The sequence below is a fragment of the Sceloporus occidentalis genome, unplaced genomic scaffold, assembly GCF_023333645.1.
Source record: "Sceloporus occidentalis isolate IW3139 unplaced genomic scaffold, rSceOcc1.0.p SCAF_30, whole genome shotgun sequence".
NCBI lineage: Eukaryota > Metazoa > Chordata > Lepidosauria > Squamata > Phrynosomatidae > Sceloporus > Sceloporus occidentalis.
The window spans coordinates 8,607,784-8,630,249 of NW_028317010.1; the positions used below are offsets into that span (position 1 = coordinate 8,607,784).

At 37.2% G+C, this 22,466-nt stretch overlaps 1 pseudogene; it reads left to right on the plus strand.

Moving 5' to 3' along the window:
• Positions 1–2,478: 2,478 nt before the first annotated feature.
• The window catches only part of LOC149299016 (uncharacterized), a 99,466-nt pseudogene continuing 79,478 nt past the window's right edge, over positions 2,479–22,466 (plus strand).

Genomic DNA, 22,466 nt, shown 5'->3' on the forward strand with positions numbered 1-22,466 from the left:
TCTCAAATTAAAAATGCCCCTGATTTTCATCTGAACCAAATGGGCAGGAAAAGTAATTTGTTGACTGAAAACGAATAGATAAAAAATGAACAGGAAAAATTGCACATGTCTAATACTCATTAAATGTCTCAGTGTTCATTAGGGGCCCCATGACCTGATAGTGTTAGTCACACATTTTCAAACTCTGGTAACAGAATATTTGCGTTGTATTTCATAATAAGAAATTTGTGCAATTAATTAAGAGTTCAAGGACACTGATTACGTACCTTAATATTGCTGATAACCCTGCATATTTTCCCTTTAGACTTAAAATGGTGAGTCTATGGGCTTTCGAAAGAGGTTTTGTACACTTACCAAGAAAAATGTCTCTTGCCTCAACCTTAGAGGTACAAAGAGAAAGCAGGAAAGTGACACATATGCAATGACATGGTATGTAGAATTTTGGGCACTTACTCCTGCTTCTTCCTCCCACCCACTGAACAGGTATGCATATTGTAGTTTGGGAAATTGTTGCCCCCAGGCCCTTTTTTGGTCTGGCTAGCTTAGGGCATTTTAGTGATAATTTATAAGGGAGCCTTCTGGATTCACTGTAGACACTTTGGAATTCTCATCATACTCACAGTTTCTCCAGTATCATCATCTCTAGACTCTAAAGAATGATTGCAAACCCGTCTCCCCGCTCCAGGAGTTAAAGGTCCGTACGAACGACTCTATTGGTCGCCGGCAGGGAGCTCCTCTGTCGTCAACTAATGAAGACGCTCCCTGCCTGTGGCAAATAGAGTCGCTTATACGGGCCTTTGACTCCTGCAGAAGGCCAGGCCAAGTTTCGCAGTCAGGAGTTAAAGCTCCGTACGAGCGTCTCCATTGGTCGCAGGCAGGGAGCTCCTCTGGCATCAACTAATAAAGACGCTCCCTGCCGGCGGCCAATAGAGTCGTTTGTATGGACCTTTCACTCCTGGATCAGGCAAAGTTCCGCCATCAGGAGTTAAAGGTCTGTACGAGCGACTCTATTGGTCACTCATACAGACCTTTAACTCCCAGGCGGAGTTTTGCCGTCAGTAGAATCCTACGGATTTCCACTCCCGTTAACCCCTGCGATCCTGTATAGATAAGGTAGGCTAGAGGGGGAAGGGACCAGGGAGATAAGTTGAAGATATTAAGGAAGATGAACATGAAGATTCTTTGTGTTGTGTGTCTTCGTCTTCGTTTTGCAGCCGCCATGTTAGTTTCTTCGGAATTCGAGCTGAAAAACAAAAACGCACCCTTTGTTACTCATCTTCCATACTGCAAGTTAATTAATAGTTTATTTTAATACATAAATGTACTGTTGTACAAGGACAAAGCCGAAACACAACGTATTTTGCCTGGTAAGGGCATGGGTGAGGCTATCTTGTGGCCCCGCCATTTTGTAACTAAAATGAAACATCAAACTAGTCTGAATCAAATTTTTCGTCCATTTGCAGAAGTCTTAAATATACTATAAAGGAAACTCTCTTTTTATGTCCTCATAAAATATATAACCCATAATTTCCTCATAAAATATATAACTCAATTTATATAACTCATAAAAATATATCCTTAAATAATTTTAAGCAGTATAGAAACACAAAAGAGTTCACACAGTCTGGTTTATGACAAGTTTTATGATTTATTTTAGTTGTACCTTAGTAGAATGACAGGAAGCAAGATACATATAGTTATTCTTTCATATTATTGAAAACAACCTCCCACATGCTGCGGTAGATGTGGTTTGTTCCTCAGATTATAGCACTTCAACTATATGATCCTTTAAAAAATCAGACTGTAACATTTAGTTAAATAGATTGTTTTACTATAAGCATACCACTTTACTTTGTTCATATTAAGTCAAATCAAACATCAAAATAACATACTAAATATGTTTCATGCGGTGCTTTTAGTTACAATTTGCATTGGATGAATTTTTATTGTAAAATAATTTCATAACACTTAACATCAAATTTATTGAGTTCCATGCTGGTAGACTATAGACCTTTTAAGTGTGTAATGTCAGGCTCAAGTAAACATTCCATGACAATATTATATCATGTAAATAAAGAAGGTTAAACATCTTGTTCCACAATATTTCTATATTAAGTTGAAATAAGATGGCATATTGAAAAGAAGGTAGCGTTATTGCACATACCGGTAAGGAATATGGTTAGTCTTAATTATTATTATTTTTTTTTAGGACTTGTCAAAATTGGGGCACTTTGATATAGTGGCGAGCTAAGCAATATATGGTCATGTGACTGAATGCCCAATATTTGTGCTTTTAAATAGCATTTCCTGGGTATGAGCTGATTCTTTGTGTTGTCAATTATGACAAATATTGAAGTTCTAAGGTGGGATACTGCATACACATTGAGAAACAGATCCCAGTAATCTTGGGTGAACTGGTCCCTGTGATGTGTACAAAGACTTTGCCCTGTTATGGAAATACTCCAGGAAGTCAACCGAATGGATATTGGGGAGAGGCAGACAAAGAAAGAAGATAGAAGCACAAGAAGAGGCAAGACAAGTTGCAGAAGAGTAGAAAAGGAGATGGAACATGAAAGTGGTTGGTGGAGGAGATAGGGTGACTTTAAGAGAGAGTGTGAGTAAGAGTGAGTGGGTCCCTCTTTGTTTTCGGACACTTGTATGAATTAAAATTTGTATGAATTTTAATATACAAGCCTTCTAGCAACCCTATTGCTACTATAATTTACCTAACCTCCTGAGGAGAAGGCCATCTCACTTCAATCAGTCTCCTAGGGGGATGTGTAGATCCTTGGGCTGCCTCAGAGAGACAAAATCCTGCAACTGGACCTTAATGGCCAGAAACACTAATGCTCTTAAAACAACTCATATGTTAATAAAAAAATATAGTCCATGTAAACCTAATGGTTAAATACTTATTGCCTGGCACAAACAATGCTAGTATATATTTATCATTTTGCACGCAAAGATATCATGTTTGCAAGATATATTTTTATGTAAATAGAAAGATTTATCAATGCTTACTGTTGCAATTAATGAAAGCTACCAGCATATTGCATTCTTTTTTTGTTTTTCTCTTTTTTTTTTTGCAGAAATAGTGGGCGTGAGTTTGTTACTCAGTATGTTTTGCTAAAAGATCAATATCTCTAACACATTTACAGATAGATCACCTTAAGGGGAAACTTTGGGGGTCTCTTAGGCCACAAGCCACAAGCGTATGTTATCTTTATCGAATGTAAGTCTTTTTTTGTAACGTTTTAGCTATTTGTCATGAATAAAACAACATTTTTGGAGTATATATATATATATATATATATATATATATATATATATATATATAAAACAAGCTAGTTGATATATATATTATGAATTGCTGGTGTGCCACTCGTTCTACTCTTTCTGTCATGATTAGCAGAAAGAAAATAGGACATTTAAAATTTCTCCGGTTTACCTATTCTATTTTCTCCTTAATGTCAAGTACTGTAAAACATCACATTTAATGTTCTGTTTTCTAGCTTTTAAGGACACATGGAGCAGTAGTATACTATATTGAAAGAACATGACCTCTATCTAAAGCGTTCCTGAAAATTTAGTTCTAAATTAAACATTAGTTTGATATATGAATAGTTTTATACCCAAGATTTTACTTTCTTTTTACAGTTTGTCAAAAACAGGTAAACACATGTTTCTGATCATTTCACTATTAACGCTATTGGTCACACATATGGCAGAAATTGTTCTTGTTCTTCATCTTCTTTCTGTCATCCTTCATCTTCTATCTTTTATCTTCTATCTTAGTCTGCAAAATGGCCTTGCCCTAAGGTGGACTTAGCCCTAAGGTGCCATCATTATGGCAGAAGTTAGTGACAGGTTATGTCTAATCCTCCAGTTGTGTGAGAGGACATCACTGATAGTGCCACCATTTTGCCCTTAGGGTGAACTTCATCAAAATCGCTATGTGGTGATGGTGATGTCCTTACCCCTAGTGGAGGATCGAACAAAAGGACGCCACTGCAAGCACCGCCATTTTGGGAGGAAGTTCGAGCCAGGGTGTGTCCAAGGAGATGCAGATGAAGATAGACGAGGAAAAATAAAGAGAAAAGATAGAACAAGAAAATGCAGAAGTGATCAGCAGGGTAGAAAGGGAAACATTTAGAGAGCAAATTGTTATGCTGTTGTTGTTTTTTTTCTTTTTTTGTGAATTGAAAAATAGTTTTTGTCAGAACATCTAGTTAGAGTAGTAGTAAGAGTTCCCTTTTAAGTGTCACACATATGTACAACATTAAGAGCATTGTAAATCTGCAGCATAAATTATCTAACTCTGGTGCACTTATCTCTTACATATTTTATAAAAAAAAAATAAGCATGTAACCATTTTGGAAGTTTTAGTGAAGAATGTGTGAATTCAATGCATGTGAGTATGTTTAAGTTTTTTGTACTAATGAAAATTGGCTTTATTGAAATTGTGATTTTTTTTTTCTGGATTTTTGTCCAACTCGTGTGAGATTGTTGCTGTACACCTGAATTAACTCACAAGTGCTTGTGATCTATTGAGTTTCTGAAATCTCTTTAAAAAATGTTACAAAAGATGCTAGAAAATATCTTCATTCTTCTATAAACAGAAATAATATTTATATCAACAAATGCTCATGTCACAAATTGGAGCGATTATGATCAAATAGAACATTGATCAGTTAAGGCAAAGCCACTGGGTTAAAATGGCCACTTAAGCAGCGTTTTACTTATATATAACTTTATCTAGTGCAACATTTCAATGCAACTGATTGTATGGCAGTTTTGTTCAACTACCACTTGTAACAAATGGCATTTTGGACAGTGTATTGATTTGTAACAGATAAGAGTTTTCTAAGCACGGTCTTTTATTGCAGATAACAGAGTACAGTATTACTGAACAAATGTCTGTGTCATAATGCATTAAAATATCCAGCCTTTTAGTGGTATTGTGCTAAAAATTGAAAAAGACTTCTAATGATTAATTTTGAATAGATAATGCTAAACAAGAGCAATCAACAACCGATTACAAGCTCTATTTTTTATGGTGTGTGCATACATTGAAACATATTGGGTGTAAAACTTTAAAGGGTGTTTGAAAAGGGATATCAAAATCTATCAAGAATCTATCAGTATTATGAATAACTATGGTTGACTTGACTGTTAATTTTTAGGGGACATTTAGAGCAGGCTTGGGTTTTATTTTCAGAAAAGTAACCAGAAAAAATAGATTAAAAACTATAGTCATAGTTATGATATTAAAGAAAAAGCAGCTCAGCAGATATGCCAGTATGTCTGTTAAATGTCTGTTAAAAGCACAAAACTTTATTGATCTTCATATATATCCATAAGAACAGGACAAAGAATCAGCATCTTACGCATTTCACCTGTATGGGCTTAATCATAGACAAATGATTCTCACATGAGAGCTGGTATTTAAAACAATGCTCAACATTGAAATCATCCAGCAGACTTAATTGCTTGCACATGATACATAGAAAATTGAGACTTAATCAATGCTGAAATACCATATATACCACAAAGGTGTCACGCACAGCAAGGTTGGAGACACTGATGCAGGTAGGACACAAGGAGCAGACAGGTTCATGGTCAAGGTCAAGCCAAGGTCGGGGTACCAGAGGTGAGGAAATATTTATCATTTTCCAAGCCGAGGTCAGGAATCCAGAGGTCAGAATAAACAGGAACAAGGTCAAACACTGAAGACGTAAACCAGAACTATGAAACATAGGCATGACCATCAGAGGGCAAGGTCTTGATGTCCACTGAGGGTTTATAAAGGATGGGAAGTGACTAGGCACCAATTAGAGGTTTTGACACCAACATATGAAAAGTCTGACGTCACTTCCCTTTGCGTGGGTTTCCGTGGCCATCTTGAGTGTGGCAAGACCGTAACCTATAAGTATTGGTGCCTGCAGTTCTTGGTCTTACCACCAGAGGGGAGAGGGAGGTGGATGGAGGTCTTCCTCTTCTCCGTGCCGGCTGCTGCGGCTGTTGGCTGACGGAGTGGGGTCTCCCTTTCCTCCTTGGCGGCGGCTGCTGGCTGACAGAGGGGGTGGGGTCTCCCTCTTTTCGGCATCGGCAGTTGAGGCTGCTGGTTGACAGAGGGAGGTGTCCCTCTCTTACATTACGGCAGCTGAGACTGCTGGCTGATTCAGGTAGGTGACAGTACCCCCCCTCAAAGGGGCGACCACTGGGTGACCTCAGCCAGGATGTGCTGGCCTCTGTAAGTGGAACTCTTGTATGAAATGAGGTGCATGGAGACGTGCCACAGGAATTATCCAAATTAATACTTGACAAACATGTTTTTGTACAATTTTTTTAAAATCTAATATATTTATTTAATTGATTCATATGTATTGGTTATTGATTTAGTTATTCATAGTACTATGCACCATTTATTGCTTTTTATATATATATTGAAATTACTTTATTTAATATGTATTACAGAATCAGAATCCAGTACTGAAAAGTTGTTAAGCTGTTTAGTAAACATCTGCTTGTCATTAGCAGCATTGTATGGTGCTCATTGTTGAATACCATATTAGTTGTAAAAATTATACAATGCAGTTTAGTGAATTGTGCTAAAAGAACAAAAATGTCTTCTTGAATAACATTTCAGTATCTATTTAGCATATGTTTCCTTCTCAATGTTGTAATGTCTACATTGTAAAACATCTGCAGCAAAGTAATATACTTCCTCTCAATAAAGATGTATTCCTCATTTTTTCAAAAACATAATTTTCCTTTTCCGTTACTCTAACAAGCACAACATGGATGTATACAAAATTGGCTAAAATTATGTTACATATGTAATTATAACTTACTTTTATAACATTCAAGTAGTTGAAAAGTGGGGAGGCAAAATCGATGGATATTCTCTCAGAGAACATATTTTCTTAACTTTATTGCCAAAATCCATAATTCAAATAACTGCATAGAAATTCAGGATGACAATAGCTTGTATATTTATTTATTTATTATTGTATATATTATATATATATATATATATATATATATATATATATTTCTTCATATAACATATTACTTACTCCATTGCAGTATATTTGTATTGACAAATCCAATCTAAAATACTAATAAATATGTAAAATCATAACTTTCTTTGAGCCATAGACTGCTACAGAATTGTGCACAAGCTCAACAAGGTTGGGGTCTGGCCTACAATGTTGTAGCCTCAACTTCTAGGCTAGGCCTACCCCCCACTTACCCAATAGTGGAAACACAACACAAAATTGTATTTTGGATAAGAAAAGGCCCCAGACAATTTTATTTATTAGAGTCATTGTCACGCCAAAACCTGAAAACAAAAAAAACAAAGGTGCGTTAACAAAGACAATGACTCAGGACACAAATATAGAAAACTAAGCTAGCCAAGTAATCCAGGTACCAGAGCCAAATACCACTTAGGGAAGGGACTTACATCGATGCCCCCTCCCAGACCTGAGGTTCACAGCACCCAGGGAAGGGGCTGGGCAGGGGGGGGCAATTGCCGGATTAACAAAGGGGCAGTCAGGGCTGGCCGCTCTCTGAAGTGGCCAATGTGGCAGCACAACCGCCACGGTTGTCTTTAATGACGGGGCAAAATTAACCCCCTGGATACCTGCCATCCCTTAGACTGTGACAAACTACATACACAACTTCCTAGACCTAGAAATAGGGACGGGGGGCTTTGTTACACTGTGCAGCACCACGGACAGGTCAATTGCCTCTACCTATCTAGTCAGCACTAGACTATCACAGCCTATAACTCCTGCCACTGTCTTTAGTGCTAATTGTTGTGACAATGCCAAATGACAGCACTCCATAGTTATTCATAGTGTAAATGGCAACTGAGGGTCAGAGGCTTAGATGTAAGTAAGGTTTTTCTACTTTACTCAGAGGGTAGTAAATAAATGAAACTGTCTCCCAGCAGAAGTGGTGGAGGATAATACAGTGAGGGACATTTAAACAGCCATGGGATAGACACAAAGCTTTCCACACTATAGGACCTGACCAAAGACTGATAGGAGTTTAAACCCCTTACATCAGGAAATGGGCAGACTAGATGGACCAAATGGTTCTTATCTGCAGTCAAACTCAATAATTCCTATAAAGCAATGGTTATGAAGTAAAATAAAAAATCTATACAAGGACACTATAACGATTTTATTTTTACATTTTAAAAGCAATGCCTTTGTAGGATGGCTTGCTTGAAACGTTAAGTACTTTTCCTATCCAATGTGTGCTTACATGAGGATAAGCAGCAGTTGACATAATTACTGTTTATCGCTTGCTGTACAATTAGAAAATTAGAGAGTTGAAGAATTGTTGCATTTGTACAAATAGGTCATTTAAGTCACACAGTGCCATGTGGGTCTCCAGATTAATTTTGGCAGTTATTTTTCTAAAGGAAAATAGCACCTTCTAACGATTTACATGAAATAACATTGGCTCAGTTTATAATTCATGTTTAGAACCTATTTTCCTTCCTCAGATATGTGTTTTTGAATGTTGGAAAAACACTTACATGAATACACTTATAGCTAACAGTGCTACAGTTCCAAAACTAGATAAAACAATAGTAGTACTTGATGCATGATGGTTTATTACTTCACTTAACTTGCCATCTGGATCACTGGGCAAACAACCAATGATAGTTATTGATAGTGCCACTTCAGCAGCACATCAGGTCCTGCAGTGTGTGGCTAACAGCTACACGAGGATAAAAACATTATAAGCATCCATGCTTATCCATCCAGCAGCCACACATTCGTCACTTGGCGACTGCCGGCCGTAAAGTGCCAGGTCCTTTTAGTCACCTCCAGACAGGCCCTGGCTGAATAGTTTTGGTAAAATATGTATACCACACTCTTATATGCATGCACACACTATGCACAACATACACTAACACACACCCTTTGACATATACTGTATATAGTTTTAGTGTGTGTATATACAGTGTTAGAGTCAGTGTGTATGTTATATATCAAAATACACTTTTGATATATAAAACACCTTTTGCCTCTAACACAACATTACAGCGCACATACACTCATACTGCTGCCCCTCTAATCAGTGGCCTCACACACACACAGTAATATACTTACATACACATACAGTAACATTTTTACACACTAACACACAAATACAGTAACATACTAACATACTTACACATATTAACACACATGGTGAGCTTCAAATACTTACACAAACATACTAACATACACACACTAACATATTTAACTTAAACACATATACAGTAACATACCTACACACCCAGTTTACACACCCACAGTAACACAGATACACACAAACACAATCTACCCTTGTTTTAGGCTGGTGCCAGTTCTTCTGCTCCCTCAAGGTCCTCACGCACTATGTCTGAGTGCCGGGAAATGACATCATGTTCCGGCTGGCCTAGTGATATATTGTGGGGGATGAGGGTTGGAGAGCTGGTACTAGGGGCCAGTGGGAGCCTCATTTACACCAGGGTCTCTACTGCCGTTGGGCCACATGATGTAATTTACTCTTTATTGCAGATTATAGGACTATAGAACTGTAAAGAAAAAAGGTTAAATGTAACCTTTCCATGTATTTTACTGCTATAGATATTAAAATAGGAACCTTATTTACTTCATATTGTTTATGGTTATCTGGTAATGTGGCCAAGACCATAACATTCATCAGGCAGGAAGGGCAGTTGCTCCAGGTGTGTCAAGGGAAGGGTTATTTTGAGGCACCTGGTGGCAATATCCTTGCACCCTCATTGACCTCCAGGTGTGGATATGATGTCATCATGAGTAAGGGCCTCCAGTTGCTATTTAATGGCACGATAGACACATTAACTTTTATAGTATTAAATGAAATGCCAAATATGTATAATTATAAAACTAAGAAAGGGCTAGTTAATAATTCACATTTTAGAATCATATCTGTTTTAGGTAGTGGAATGAGTCACAAATGTTTAGCGCTCTGTTGTGGTGTAGCACATTTCTCACAAGATCAGCTCTATAAGGTAAATAAAAAGCATTTTGTGACAGATATGTGATAAGATCACATATGGTTTGTGTCGCTTTTTTAACCTTTCTAATTTGCAGAAACTTTCCTATACCATCTATGAGTTCTGAAGAAAAAGTTATATAACATAATATTAAGATGAAAAAATATAACTATAACATAAAAATATTAACTACAGCCTTAAATTATATCTTCTAAAGAAATAATATGCTTGTTTTGTGCTGAATACTGAATCCTGAGCAAGTATATATATATATACAACATATATATATATATATATATATGTTGTACTTCTTTGTACTACTTTGTCTTCCCAAATATAAACAGAAATGCTGTTACTGTAATGGTTCATATTTAGAATTTTAATGAATTAAAGAGAAATTTACATAGATTATAGTAAGTATATTAATATTAACTAATTGTATCAAATTAGATATTTTGTACCAAACACATATTTACTTTAATAAGAAAATGTTATGTGTATGAAAGTAGTGAATAATTTTTTAACATTCTGCCTTTGGTTTTTTTTTCACTTATTTATCTGTGCCATTTTGATTGCATACCCCAGAAATAATACAGGCAACAATACAATTCCAATTTTCTAAAAGCAATTCAGAGAGAACTGAAGTTTTTCATTTGTAATAAGACTGGTGTATAAATGAGTCACCTGTGATCTTGAATACAATAGGATATAAGAAAAATAAATAGATCTGCAGAAATGAGAGACGATTTTAAGACTCTATAGTTCACATTTATGATACATATAATATAACCAATGACGCTTACACTGTGATATTGGTATCAGTTGTATGGTCCTGAGATTTCAAATTAAGACAGAATAGTCACATATATTTTTTCTGCATTACTTGAAGTGCATATATGTATAAATAGCATATGCACTCAAGGATGGTAAAGAACAGAAAGTTTAGCTTTGCTCTCAGTCAGGTGCTTGTTGAACAGGATTGTGTATTTATGCTCCCCTGCATAAATACATTCTCCCGTGCCACCAGCTAATATTTTAGAAGGCACAAGACATGTGAACGATGACCAAAATCGATTCAGACTCATTTTTCATTTCCCTTTTACCTTCTTTTTTTGGACAACAATTTGGTCTCCTGCCCTTTTGGAGTGTACAAAATTCTGAGGGGTTTTATATTATAGTGGCAGGGCCGGCCGAAGACTTAACGCCGCCTGGGGCGAAGTTTAAAATGCCGCCCCCCGCCGATGCGGGGGGGGCGGCATTATCTACCCCCCCCCCCCCCGGTACTTACCCTTAAACAGTCCTGCGGCGAGTCTCCCTGTGCTGCCACGGTGCCGGCTTGTAATGCTGAGCGCCGGAAATTCACGTCACTTCCGGCGCTCTGCATTACAAGCCGGCACCGAGACCGAACAGGCAAAGTGCCGCCCCTTCTGAAGTGCCGCCTGGGGCAATTGCCCTGTATAGTGGATTCTACATGTAGGGAGTTTGTTTCTCACTCCCTCTCCATCAGGCATCTTTAACTATACACAATTACAGTTCCTGTGCTACACAATACAGAGTCACAACAATGCTTTACATGTGTATATTGCAGACAAAGAAAAAAGGCACAGAGATTTTTGAAGGGCCAGAACAGGAGTTGTGACAGGAGAATAATTGATATTGATAATGTCTTAAAAGGGACAGGTTTAACCCTGAAAAAGCAAGCTACACAGAAGATAGGTAACAGGCAAACTGGATTTAGGATACAGTGGATATAAAAAGTCTACACACCCCTGTTGAAATGCCAGGAATTTTAACAGGGGTGTGTAGCATTTTATCCACATGTTGTCCTTAAACAAATTAATGACAATGCATTATGAGTTTGTACATGTACTGATTTTGTTGTGAAGGGGGTAGAAAGGCTTCTGATCAGATGCTAAATTGAACGGCAGCCATCTTCTGCCTCCACATAGGAAGTGTACGTATAAGACATCTATTAAAGAAAGAAACCTTGCAGATACATTTAAACACCAAGGTTCCACCAGGGGAAAGAGCACATTAGTAAAAATTATGTCCCAACACCTGGCACTAACAGGGTTAAGCAGGGGCGATGATTTGAAAGTATTAACAGGTTTGTTGAAAACTACAATAATGCTTTCTTTCTATGGTTTTATTATTGTGATTTGGTATTGAAGTATTTTTTTTACACATTTTTTTAAACTATTTTAATATGTTCTACCATCTGATCCAATTGTACATTGCATTTAAGAAAACAGCAAAAAGACAGCAAAAAATTAAATGAAGAAAATGACATAATCCTAATTCATACAAAATGAATAAATAACACATCATTTAAAAAATATCAGCTATGCACCTGCAGATAATTTTTAACTGAAAAGCTTGCAAAATCTGATTGACTAGTTTCTTTTTATCAAAATGTAAGGAAAAATAAGAACAATTTTAGTATTGAAGTTTGAATTGCATACAAAGTGGAAAATTATGGCATCGTTAAACTATGACACATCTTGATGTGCAGCTGCAGTGATAGAATTGGGAAAGACTCTATTCAAGTAAATTGCGATAGATTTCATTGATCCAATAAAGATTATTAAAAGGGACAAATAGCCTTACCAGTGATGAATGCATCATTCTGTCACCTCTGCTCTCCACAACTCAAATGTGTTTTGCATGCAGAAAATAGGTAAAATATAAGATGGACTTTAGCTAGTGCATATGAGGACTGAAGTGTACATTTAAAGTTATTTGGTACGGTATAATATAAGTTGATTGTTATGAACAATGAACCTCTTCTTCAACCTACATTAATTAATGAAATCCATGCTCCCTTCTGTCTGTAGAAGTAACCAAGGAGTGGATTGGAAGTAGGCCCAAAATGGTACTTTCTATTGTGTGATACACAGGAAACAAAACTAAATGCTTGCACATGTTGTATACAATAAGCTATCATTCAGCTATCATGACCTTAGCAATACACAAATTGTGATCTCTATTTTAGTTGGTTGCCAGGGAGAAGAAGAACGAATTATCACAACAGATTTGAGTTGGGTAGATGCATTCAACCAAGCATATATAGAAATTTTAAATACACACATTAAACTCATAAATACATTTTAAATAAGTTTATATTTACATTAGCAGAAACGGTTAGATAAAATAGAGAAAATAACCAAGTTTTACAAATGCCATAAATACATTTAAGTAGATATGTTTCTGCCGAATGCATCCATGCATTCACAATGGGGACCCCACAAACATTGAGGTGCATATGATGGCTAAAGTATGACATTAATGAGTAGTCTTCTACTCGCTTTTTTAGAAACATATGAGAAACATATAAAAGAAAGATGAACTTCAGTTTAAAATGTATTTAATTTAAAATGTTAAAAAATAAATCTAAAATATTAGGATAGAGCAGGATACAACCCACTGCATAGTCTATTCATTACACATAGAACCAGGAAATTATAAAGCATTCACCAACGATCATTAATGCAGGTTGTCACTCATTGTGAGGTTTGAAGCAGTTATAAAAATTGAAAACTAACATTATTTTGTGAGTGTGCTTGATGATTTTTGTATCAAGGTCTAATTACTGACAATCACACTATTTCAATGCATTTTGAGTTCCTTGACTGGCTAGATAAAAAGCAACTAATTCCTTATGAATGATCACCAGGTTATGCATATTTTCTTGAATATCTCAATAAACAACATCTAAAACAACAAGCGCTGAATTGTTAACATTGTTGCTCTTCTTTCAGGCAATCCTTAGAATTTACAGCGCAATAGTTATATAATAAAAAAATGCTACTGCTACATATTCATGCTCAATTTATAAAAACAATGCATGCTGAGTGGGTACCGAAGTTTCCTGTGCAATCTTTACCTCTTTAGGGAGAAAAAAAGTTAACTTGCCTGAATATGTCTATGGTTGATGTAGGATGTTAAACATTAAAAATAAAAATAACACAAGGAATATAGGGAGTTGTGTTAAATTATTGTTTTATCTTGCATTTCAAAAAGATCAGGCTTATGTCCAGTTTGTCATATGATCATATAATTAATTTTATGATAAATAAAACTTGAGTTCAATAACTATGTAATACTTTTTTTTTTTCAAATTTCGGGCCCCAAAATTAAGGTGTGTCTTATACAGTGGGGCAAAAAAGTATTTAGTCAGCCACCAATTGTGCAAGTTCTCCCACTTAAAAAGATGAGAGAGGCCTGTAATTTTTACCATAGGTACACTTCAACTATGAGAGACACAATGGGGGGAAAGAATACAGGAAATCACATTGTAGGATTTCTAATGAATTCATTGGCAAATTCCTCGGTAAAATAAGTATTTGGTCACCTACAAACAAGCAAGATATCTGGCTCTCACAGACCTGTAACATCTTCTTTAAGAGTCTCCTCTGTCCTCCACTCGTTACCTGTATTAATGGCACCTGTTTGAACTTGTTATCAGTATAAAAGACACCTATCCACAACCTCAAACAGTCACACTCCAAACCCCACTATGGCCAAGACCAAAGAGCTGTCAAAGGACACCAGAAACAGAATTGTAGACCTGCACTAGGCTGGGAAGACTGAATCTGCAATAGGCAAGCAGCTTGGTGTGAAGAAATCAACTGTGGGAGCAGTTATTCGAAAATGGAAGACATACAGGACCACTGATAATCTCCCTCGATCCCCCCCCAGAACCACAAGGGGGGACCTAGTGAATGACCTGCAGAGAGCTGGGACCAAAGTAACAAAGGCTACCATCAGTAACACACTACGCCGCCAGAGACTCAAATCATGCAGTGCCAGACGTGTCCGGGCCCGTCTGAAGTTTGCTAGAGAGCATTTGGATGATCCAGAAGAGGATTGGGCAAATGTCATATGGTCAGATGAAACCAAGGTAGAACTTTTTGGTAGAAACTCAACTCGTTGTGTTTGGAGGAGAAAGAATGCTGAGTTGCATCCAAAGAACACCATACCTACGGTGAAGCATGGGAGTGGAACCATCATGCTTTGGGGCTGTTTTTCTGCAAAGGGACCAGGACGACTGATCCGTGTAAAGGAAAGAATGAATGGGGCCATGTATCGTGAGTGCCATGTATTTTGAGTGAAAACCTCCTTCCATCAGCAAGGGCATTGAAGATGAAACGTGGCTGGGTCTTTCAGCATGACAATGATCCCAAACACACCGCCCGGGCAGCGAAGGAGTGGCTTCGTAAGAAGTATTTCAAGGTCCTGGAGTGGCCTAGCCAAAAATACATACAATACAAATATATATATCCGATTCTGGAAGTTTTTTATTTTGTTGTGTTACACTGTTTGTCTTACTAACTCAAAATTGAGCATTGGCATACCGGACATTTCGGGTACATGCTAAGACGATACCCAGGCACCCGCTTACGGAGGTGCTCAGCTGGGTCACTTTACAGGCATTACATGGCAATGCTGTAGTAGGATGATGACAACAGTGCAGCAACTCGAATGGAGGGTGTGAGCTGCAGTGAACACAGGGCTTGTACAAGGTAATATGGAAGGGAAGGAATTGACCACTGTGGATGATAGAAGAGGGTGTATGTATGTATATACAGTATGTGTAATTATATGGTGTTAAAGTGAGTGTGTGTTAGTCTACAGTGACAGAGTGTATGTGTTAGTGTATGGGTTAGCATGGGTGTTACTGTATGGTGATTCATACAAATTGCAAATTTACCAAATTTTAGTAAATTTAGTTTAGTGGAAGCTAAGCAAAATGAAAAAAAAACATGTTTCCCTACCTTCTCTGCTGACCACTTCCACTTCTGTCAACCACTTCCGCTTCTGCATCTTCTTCTTCATCTTCTATGTTCTGCCTTATCTTCTCTCTTCTCTATTCTAGAGAACTTCTGCCAATATGACGGCTGCGATGATGTCCTCTCTTGATCATCCAATCAGGGAAGAAGACATCACTGCAAGCACGGCCATATCGCCCCCAGGTCAAGTGAGGGTAAATGACGGCAATTGCAGGGACGTACTCCACCATATTGCCCTCAGTTCACCTTGGCAGAAGTTGCTGAGTTATGTCTGCGGAGATACGGACGAAAGAAGATACCAGATTAAGGACTGAAGTTGGAATAGAAAGTCAGCAGAGAAAATTGAAGAAGAAGAGGATGCAGAAGGAGATGCGGAAGCGGAAGTCATCCGCAGAACAGAAAGTGGTCGACGTAGGCAACGTAGGGAAATTTTGTGTTAGTATTTGGTGTTTGCTTGCATTTGTATATCTGTGTTAGCGTGAATGTGGGTCAGCATATGGTGTTAGTGTGTGTGTATGTTAGTGTTTGGTGTTAACACAACACCATTAATAATATTGGATATCAGTGTGTGTTAGACACACCTGAGTAATACCTAAACCCTGGACTTTTAGGTGTGCCTTGAGGAGAGTGTTGAGGAGCACTGTGTTAGGTAATGATGTTACAGTGCCAGGGGTGAGCCTATGGTTAGTGGTGCAAGAATGAAGAGGAAGGGATATATTGTGTGTGTGTATGTTTTACTTAAGTGTCACTAACCCTGGGCTCAACCCTGGAAGATACCATGCTTTATCAGTCTCATAAGAAAATGTATTTACATTTTCATTTTTTTAGATTTGATCCCCCCAAATTAAAAGAGTTGGTTGACAATACATAGGGATTGAGTAGATAGTTATAAAGAAACATTAATTAAAAATGAATATTTTTCATGTTCATTTTACTTAGTTAAAAGTAGTGCCATTGTTAACAGTGTAACAATTGCAGTAGAAACATGCATTAGAGACTTAGTAGTAGCCATATGGTAACCCACCGTATACATGTTTTCCTTGGCACAGTTTTATCAGGAAATACTATTATATGAATATTCTGTGCTATAGTTAAGTCACCAACGGCTTAAAATGACCCACCATATTCTGACTTCTTGATGTTAACAATTAAATAGTTTAAGAGCAAGTCTATTTGTTATAGTGCAGAATTATTTTAATGTCAGAACGAAGGTTTGTCTTCTTTGTGCATTACATCTGTCTGTTGTCATTTGGCGATTACTTAGATACCTTGTATTTTTGTTTTGTTTATCAAAACGGTAAAAGAGAAGTTCAGAATAGGAAGTGCTGCCCCATAATTGTTTTTGTATTTAACATAATTTATTTAGGGAATGACAACAGTGTATTATAGTATGCAGGAGTGTAACATACATTACTGATGTTTTTAGCAGGGTTATGCAATTAGTTTTTTTTAAGGCAATATTTACTAGAGTAATAATCAGAGAAAGTCACTGTTTTTCTCTCTAAAGATTGTGCCATACATTACATTACATATAGTACCAGCAGATTCCATATTACTGTTAGAGTGAAAGTAAATACAAATTTGAATACCATTAACAGATGTTAAACATACTGGTACAGAAGGAGAAGAGAAAGAGCAGGAGATGTTGGGAAATTTCACCTTACCAACTGAACAATGTGTTATTCAGTGCCAGCCTAGACGTTCATGCAGGATAGACTCACTAGGACAAACCCTTCATAATGATATGCACTGGGATACTGGAGGTCATGTGATACTACTTACAATACGTGAGTAGTTGGATGACATTAAAGAGCATTGCGTTCATAGAATACCCCATCTATATTGCTTTCCTCGTTGCATGAACAATGCCTGATTCGACAACCAATACTCATGACGTAAACTCAGTTGTTTGGGCATATTCAGAAAAAGGTAAGAAAATGTATAATGAAATATATATAGCTCACATGCAAAACCCCTTCAGTGGCAGACTAGCGATTTAAATCAACATGGAGTTCAATCATGGAGCTCTTATACGAGCCATCAATTAATGACATAAATGAATATACACGGCTACAAGCACACGTGTGCAATGTGCAGCCATGTATTTCCAGTTCGGCAATGCACATTAAACGGCTGGATCTACCAACAGTAAAAGTAAGTGGCCAAGCATTTGCTCAGTTTACCAGATGGCCAGTACAGGCTGGCAATTCTAAATAGTAAGTATGCCTCATAAAGTTAAGACAAAGAAAATCAGCATTTTTCTTTCTTTCTTGAATTTTTATTTTACTGGGATGATGGATAAACACATCGATTCAATAAACGATTTTATGTGCATTTTTTAATGCTTGCATGTGAATGTGTTTTTTTTACACTTCACTTAGCAAACACGGTGCTGGCAGAAGACAAACCATTACAAGCTGGGTAATACTGATGAATTGTAATGAAGATGATAAGACCACCTGAACTAAAATCTGAAGAATTGAAAATAACCATTAAACAATGCATAATAACAGACTACTTAATAAAGCTGTTTGTCAATTATAGCTTGGTTGGATATACAAGGCAGAGTAATAGTTTAATGAAGAAAGGTACACTCACATGACTCTTATATCTTAGTAATATATTCAGATTTCCTTATATGTTATAATATAAACTTTAGCCATGAAATCATACTCCTAAAATATTCTGGGAGTGTTTTGACCCCTCCTTGTCAGTTATATCAAAGATATCTATAGATAGGTTTTATGAGGCACTAAAACCTTTCTTGAATCTCATAAAATGTTCAACTATATTGATCTGTCCATGAAATACATTGTATAGAAGCAGTAAAAAGCCCCCTCAACAGATCTGACAACGAAAGAAGTACTTGAAGCTTTTCATACCATATAACTGTGTCCAGGTATAGCCTCTTTTAAGTTGTCTGGAGAGCATAATAATGAAGGGGAATGTTGACAGTTTATAAGCAGTGTTTTCACGAGAAATCAATAAAGTGTGAAATTTTACCTAAGTGCATTTTTTCTGCTACATGTAGGTCCTTTGGAGATTTTTTATGAATACATATTCCCAAGAGCTGGACCTCTATATTAATTTTTACATTTACCATTTTAGTTATTGCTTCCTTCTGAACACATTTAACATATTTAACAATGTATGCTTGTTAGCTATATATACCCAATAAAATATAGAAAAGGGTGAAGTTACAAAACTGCCCAAAATACTTTCAACACCAAATCATGGCTTCACACTTTAGGATTCTCAAAAGCGAATGCTCAAAAGTGAATGGAAAAAAACAATGTAGATCAAGCCCTGGAAAAGATCAACAATAAAAATAGAAAGACTCTTTTTAATTGTGGACATTATCAGTATATCTAGTATGCCTTTAATTTTATGTACTTGTTTGTACCTCAAAAAATGTTTTCTTCACAAACTGAATTTAATATTATTTTCAGCATTTGACCTATTGCCTTGTAAGCACATTAATTATTTCTTCCCTTTTGCAGAAAGTATGGAACGAACACACATCAGTTGAAAAACATTCACTCAGTATATTGACCGTATTGTGATGCACTAAATGCATTGCTTTTATCTTCCATTTGGCTAATAGGTAGTAAATCTATTGAAATCTGATGTACTTGTGGTGCTATATTTTGTTGACCTTTTATTTTTTGTGAAATACTCTCTATGGTGCCGTTGCCAGGGCCAGATTAAGAGCATCATGGGCCTGGTGCTGAGGAATTTGAGCCTTTTTATGGAAATAAATAAAATAGACAGAATCTTAACTCCTCGGTATCCATGTGTACTGGATAAAGATAGCATCAGTGCTGGGCAGATAATATAGGATGGAATCTTATGTGATGGGATTTGGAGTGCATCAGTACACTAAAAAACTAAAGTCACCCAGTCACAATTTATTGCCACTAATCCTTTTTAATAATATATGCAGATTGAAATAGAGTAAATAACACAATAGCTTTTCTTTTCCTCTCATTGATTTTTGGGCCTAGAAAGTTTTGTCCTCTGAAGCGACTACAAATTTAAGAGGATGTTTTATCTCTGGATAAGTAAAAATTAAACAGTTCAATATATTCCTACAGAAAGTAAAGTGCCAGGAAACAGATGACCAAATACACACCAGGACAGGCTCTGTCATACAGATACCCAAACACACACCAGGACAGGCTCTGCCATACCGACACCCAAAAACACACACACACACACACACACACACACACCAGGACAGGCTCTGTCACACAGACCCTGACACCGAAACACACACACCAGGACAGGCTCTGCCACACAGACACTGACACCCAAACACACACACCAGGACAGGCTCTGCCACACAGACACAAACACTCAAACATACATACCAGGACAGGCTCTGCAACATAGACGCCCAAACACACTTGTGTATTGATGCCGCCATCCCAGGTAAAATGCAGTATGGGGGATGTATATCGGACTAATTGGTTCCCTTCCACGAGTCTATACATAGGGCATACTGGGCTGGTCAGCAATATGTAAAAGTTATATGTATCCTGGAAAACATGGCCGATGTGGTCACCCTAATGCCCCCACACCCTTGTGTATTGCCCCCAACTAGCCCTATATATTTCTCCCACCACCCAACCCACATTTATTGATTTATGTGATGCCCCCAGCCAGCACCCCCTTGTGAATAAATGCCCCCACACACCTGCATATTGCCCACCCCTCAGTATCATGTCAGCCCTGGCACCCAGATTATATCCACATGACCTGATCAACACCCAGATTGGAAGCATAGGACTTGCTATCTTTGCCCCCAAACAGCCTGCCTGTGGCATCCTCGCTTTAAACAGCCTTCATGTACCATGCTTCCCCCTTACACATCCATGTTATCACACACATATTCATTAATTTACTTATTCCAAAACATTAATTCATATACTCATTTACAGATACTCATTCATTCACTTATTCACATATACTCATTCATTCACAAATACTCATTAATTCCCTCATTCACAGATACTCATTCCCTTATTCACAGATACTCATGCATTCCCTCAATCACGCATACTTGTTCATATATTTTATATTATGTGAACAACATCCAAAATCAGAAATGGAATATTACTTAGTTTCCACGCTGGAAATCATGACATGAACCTACCATATACTTGACTTAAGCCATGCAAAGATTTTAAAGAAAGAAAGATATTTGAAAATAAGTCTCGATAACAGAAACAGATGCTGGATGTGATTTCCATTGGATTGATAGGTAACGTTACACAATATATTTAAAAGTCCTTGAACATTGTAATTTAAAAAAATACCTAGGTTTTCTCATATCTATCAATAAACACTAACTCATAGTTGGGTGTGTAATTCTCTTTCATCATATAATCATTTGCACACTTGACAATGTATTTCTCTTCCTAAATTTAGCAAATCGTTTGTTCACAATCCACCTGACAGATTTTGTTGAATTTATTAGACTGTACTGGCACTTCTGATTTTTTACTTTTTAAAATGTGTTTCTACCATTCAGTTTATTATGATTTGTTTAGGTTATATACTCTTCCCAGAGGTATAGGCTACGATTTTGTATAATAATATTTTGATGAATGTGCTTACTCTTCAGGAATATGTGAACTATAGAAATAGGTTATATTAGACTTCCTTCTTCAAATGTTTTCTTTGATCTAAATTCTATTTACTTGTTTAACACTTGCTTTTACAGAGGCCTTCTTACTTTGTCATCAATATAATAGACCAAATGCTAAAATAAAATTAAAAAAATAAAGAAAGAACTATTCAAACATCAGAACTGTATGTATATACACCAATCAGCTGTAACATTATGGCCACCTGCCAAATATTGTGTAGGCCCACTAGACCTCTAAAGGTGTGCTGTGGTTTCTGGTACCAAGACGTTAACAGCAGATCCTTTAAGTCCTGTAAGTGGCGAGGCAGGGCCTCCATGGATGTATTTTTTATGGTGTGGGGGGTCATATTTGGTTTCGGCCAGGTAAATGCTGCATTTTCGGTTTCAGTCCAGAATTCGTTTCGGTGCATCCCTACTACTAATGAAGTGGTAGGTCTACACCACATCAATGTTTGGCTTAGTATATAGTGATTGGGGTTATTGGGCTGCACTATTGTCAATGTCTGGCTCAATGTATAGTGATAGGGATTACGCTGTACCACCGTCAATGTGTGCCTCAGTATATAGTGATAGGTGTTATGCTGTACCACCGTCATTGTCTGCCTCAGTATATAGTGGTAGGTGTTATGCTGTACAACCGTCAATGTCTGCCTCAGTATATAGTGATAGGTGTTATGCTGTACCACCTTCAATGTCTGCCTCAGTATATAATGATAACAGTAATGCTGTACCACCTTCAGTGTCTGCGCCGGTATATAACGGTAGAAGCTATGCAGTTTTAAAGTGTGTGTGTGTGGGGGGGTGCCACATACAGGATGCGCCCCAGGTGCCAAATACTCTAGGTACGCCCCTGGCCAGAGTATATGTTGAAAGGGGGGCTGGCAAAGAAGCCACAGAGAATTTGTGAAAGTGGGGGGCCAGGGGCATATTTTCGCCTCAGGGCCCTGTGGCTTCTAGTAAAGCCCCTGATTATGATCATCAAGAAAATTATTTTTTAATA